This window comes from Nerophis ophidion, linkage group LG17 (genome assembly GCF_033978795.1).
Source record: "Nerophis ophidion isolate RoL-2023_Sa linkage group LG17, RoL_Noph_v1.0, whole genome shotgun sequence".
NCBI lineage: Eukaryota > Metazoa > Chordata > Actinopteri > Syngnathiformes > Syngnathidae > Nerophis > Nerophis ophidion.
In genome coordinates, this window is record NC_084627.1 from 5,590,720 (window position 1) to 5,595,869 (window position 5,150).

The window sequence follows — 5,150 nt, forward strand, 5'->3', positions numbered from 1 at the left end:
TTTATATTTATTTATTTATGAAAGAGACATTTTTGTAAACAAGTTAAATGTGTTTAATGATAATACAAGCATGTGTAACACATATAGATGTCTTTCTTTCACAAAGACAAGAATATAAGTTGGTGTATTACCTGATTCTGATGACTTGCATTGATTGGAATCAGACAGTAATGATGATAACGCCCACATTTTCAAATGGAGGAGAAAAAAAGTGGTCCTTTCTGTACAATACCACATGAAAGTGGTTGGTTTTTGGCATCTAATTCATCCAGCTTCCATACACTTTACAAGAAAAACATTGGCGGCAAATTCCGTAGCTTGCTTGATTGACATTCACGGCACCCGAGGGTCTTGTGAGATGACGCTGGCTGCTGCCAGTTCATTATGATGAAAACATGACAGAGAGGAAGGCGAGAAACACTTTTTATTTCAACAGACTTTCGCGCCGTCCCTTCCGTCAAAACTCTAAAGGCCGACTGCACATTTCCTATCTTCACAATAAAAGCCCTGCTTCATGCTGCCTGCGCTAACAAAATAAGAGTCTCGGAAACTTGTGCACGCCAGCTTTCTGAGGGATCGCTTGTGCACGCCAGTTTTCCGAGACTCTGTATTTAGTTAGCGCAGGCAGCATGAAGCAGGGCTTTTATTGTGAAGATAGGAAATGTGCAGTCGGCCTTTAGAGTTTTGACGGAAGGTACGGCGCGAGAGTCTGTTGAAATAAAAAGTGTTTCTCGCCTTCCTCTCTGTCATTTTTAATAATAATCTCACAAGACCCTCCGGTACCGTGAATGTCATTTAAGTGACGTCTTGGTGAAGATTGATGATCACTCATTTTTAGGTCTATTTTTTTTTAAAAGCCTGGCTGGAGATCGACTGACACACCCCCCGCGGTCGACTGGTAGCTCGTGATCGACGTAATGGGCACCCCTGCTCTACAACCTGTCATCACGTCCGCTTTTCCTCCATACAAACAGCGTAATATATGAGGCTTCTACACACACACACACACACACACACACACACACACACACACACACACACACACACACACACACACGAGAATGCAAAGCATACTTGGTCAACAGCCATACAGGTCACACTGAGGGTGGCCGTATAAACAACTTTAACACTCTTACACCACACTGTGAACCAACACCAAACAAGAATGACAAACACATTTCGGGAGAACATCCGCACTGTAACACAACATAAACACAACAGAACAAATACCCCAAATCCCTTGCAGAACTAACTCTTCAATGACGCTACAATATACGCCCCCGCTACCAACAAAACTCGATTTTACATGTCACTATAAAGTTATATAAGCCTTGCCTGTTCAATATTCAATGCAAAACTTGTTTGGGTCCCTATTAAAAGGTTAAGTTGTTCAACTTTGGCCCGCGGCTTTGTTCAGTTTAGAATTTTGGCCCACTCTGTGTCTGAGTTTGACACCCCTGCTTTAATGGAACCCCACCCGGACAGCCCCGCAAAAGAGGACATGTCTGGGGTAAAGAGGACGTGTGGTCAGTCTACATTAGCTTGGTGATGTCACAAATGACTTCAGGGGCCAGCTGTCTCAGCAGAAGCCTTCCCGTCCTCCTTTCATGTGTGCAGTGACAGCTTGACACACCCGTCAAACAACCGCCGCACTAACACACTTCTTCACCCTCCGCAGGCGTCACAAATGTCATCAAAAAATGTCTCCCCTCCCGCGGTCATGATGAATAGATCAAAGAAGTGCCGCGACTGACAGACTCACACGCTCATGTCTTTTTGAGGAGGAGCTACACCTCCTTTTCTCTGCTTCTTGTCTGTTGTTGTTGTTGTTGTTGTTGTTATGTTACTAATAGATGACAGGCGGCCATGAGGGGAATAGGGAAGGACGTCCAGGCGGTGTGGTCTCTGCAGTTTGTCTTCACCGTGTGTGGTTTACAGCCTGAGACCACACACCACACTAAGGGGGGGGGCTAGTAGTTTACTACCTGGTTAATGAATGTTAGCTAGTAGTTTACTACCTGGTTAATGAATGTTAGCTAGTAGTTTACTACCTGGTTAATGAATCTGAGCTACTAAGCTACTTCCTGGTCTATGAATGTTAACAAGTAGTTTACTACCTGGTTAATGAATGTTAGCTAGTAGTTTACTACCTGGTTAAAGAATGTTTGCTACTAAGTTACTACCTGGTCTATAAATGTTAGCTACTAGGCTACTACCTGGTTAATAAATGTTTGCTACTAAGCTACTTCCTGGTCTATGAATGTTAGCTACTAGTTTACTACCTGGTTAATGAATGTTAGCTACTAAGTTACTGGTCTATGAATGTTAGCTACCAGTTTACTACCTGGTTAATGAATGTTAGCTACTAGTTTACTACCTGGTTAATGAATGTTCGCTACTAATCTACTTCCTGGTCTATGAATGTTAACGAGTAATTTACTACCTGGTTAATGAATGTTAGCTACTAGTTTACTACCTGGTTAATGAATGTTAGCTACTAGTTTACTACCTGGTTAATGAATGTTCGCTACTAATCTACTTCCTGGTCTATGAATGTTAACGAGTAATTTACTACCTGGTTAATGAATGTTAGCTAGTAGTTTACTACCTGGTTAAAGAATGTTTGCTACTAGGCTACTACCTGGTTAATGAATGTTCGCTACTAAGCTACTTCCTGGTCTATAAATGTTAGCTAATGGTTTACTACCTGGTTAATGAATGTTTGCTACTAAGCTACTTCCTGGTCTATGAATGTTAGCTACTAGTTTACTACCTGGTTAATGAATGTTAGCTACTAATGTACTACCTGGTTAATGCATGTTAGCTAATAGTTTACTACATGGTTAATGAATGTTAGCTACTAGCTTATTACCTGGTTAATGAATGTTAGCTACTATTTTACGACTTAGTTAATGAATGTTTGGAGCTACGCTACTTCCTGGTCTATGAATGTTAGCTACTAGTTTACTACCTGGTGTATGAATGTTAGCTACTAGTTTACTACCTGGTTAATAAATGTTAGCTACTAGTTTACAACTTGGTTAATGAATGTTAGCTACTTGTTTACGACCTCGTTAATGAGTGTTTGGAGCTACGCTACTTCCTGGTCTAGAAATGTTAACTACTAGTTTACTACCTGGTTAATGAATGTTCGCTACTGAGCTAATTCCTGGTTTATGAATGTTAGCTACTAGTTTACTACCTGGTTAATGAATGTTAGTTACTAATTTACTACATGGTTGATGAATGTTAGCTACTAGTTTACTACCTGGTTAATGAATGTTAGCTACTAGCTTATTACCTGGCTAATGAATGTTAGCTACTAGTTTATTACCAGGTTAATGAATGTTAGCTACTAGTTTACTACCTGGTTAATGAATGTTAGCTACTAGTTTACGACCTGGTTAATGAATGTTTGGAACTACGCTACTTCCTGGTCTATAAATGTTAGCTACTAGTTTACTACCCGGTTAATGAATGTTTGCTACTAAGCTACTTCCTGGTCTATGAATGTTAGCTACTAGTTTACTACCTGGTTAATGAATGTTAGCTACTAATTTACTACCTGGTTAATGAATGTTAGCTACTAGCTTATTACCTGGTTAATGAATGTTAGCTACTAGTTTACGACCTGGTTAATGAATGTTTGGAGCTACGCTACTTCCTGGTCTATGAATGTTAGCTACTAGTTTACTACCTGGTTAATGAATGTTAGCTACTAGCTTATTACCTGGTCAATGAATGTTAGCTACTAGTTTATTACCAGGTTAATGAATGTTAGCTACTAGTTTACTACCTGGTTAATGAATGTTAGCTACTAGTTTACGACCTGGTTAATGAATGTTTGGAACTACGCTACTTCCTGGTCTATAAATGTTAGCTACTAGTTTACTACCTGGTTAATGAATGTTTGCTACTAAGCTACTTCCTGGTCTATGAATGTTAGCTACTAGTTTACTACCTGGTTAATGAATGTTAGCTACTAATTTACTACCTGGTTAATGAATGTTAGCTACTAGTTTACTACCTGGTTAATGAATGTTAGCTACTAGCTTAGTACCTGGTTAATGAATGTTTGCTACTAGCTTATTACCTGGTTGATGAATGTTAGCTACTAGTTTACGACCTGGTTAAAGAATGTTTGGAGCTACGCTACTTCCTGGTCTATGAATGTTAGCTACTAATTTACTACCTGGTTAATGAATGTTAGCTACTAGTTTACTACCTGGTTAATGAATGTTAGCTACTAGCTTAGTACCTGGTTAATGAATGTTTGCTACTAGCTTATTACCTGGTTGATGAATGTTAGCTACTAGTTTACGACCTGGTTAAAGAATGTTTGGAGCTACGCTACTTCCTGGTCTATGAATGTTAGCTACTAGTTTACTACCTGGTTAATGATTGTTAGCTTCTAGGTTAATTCCTGATGCATGAATATTAGCTACTAGGTTATTATTTGTTTTGGAATTGTGCACGGTACCAATTTTGATTGCGCCAAACAGAGAATGTTTCCATTGTGACTCAAACGGCAAAAAGAGGGCAATAAACAATGACTCTAGTTCTACAGTTCTAAAAATAGTCACGGGAGCATCAATGGCAGTCAGAGCAAAGACTTTATAATGAGAGGAAGATGACTTGGCCGCGTGGAGGAAGGGATCAGCGGTCAGGGATGGAGATTGTTGAGTGATACACTAGTTGTGTCTAAAGGTCGGCGGCCTGGCGCCACTGTTTTGCTGCTCTGCTGACGGACTGAGCGTGTTGTGGACTGAGCCCGACCACCTGGGACTGAGCAGTAGTAGTAGTCTAGAACCAAGTCACATTTGCAGTATTGTTATTTTGTGCATGGATATTGAATCGTTTGTCCGTGTATGATATTTGTTTAGTCTTAAGGCTGCTGTCAGACATGTTTACATAATAAATGCATGATGTTATTGTTTTGATTTATTACAGGTGATTCGGTGGTTGAACCTGCATGTCGGAACATGACCATGAGGTAGATAGCATCAATGAAGAAGAGCCTTTTTGGCCCCCAGCAGAGTGCTCAGGTACCACCACGACTCTTCAGTTTATATTGAAACGGACCCGTCATGACTTGTTGGTGGCTGACTGCTCTGCAAACTATGAACTTTGATGGCTTTAGGCAGAACAGC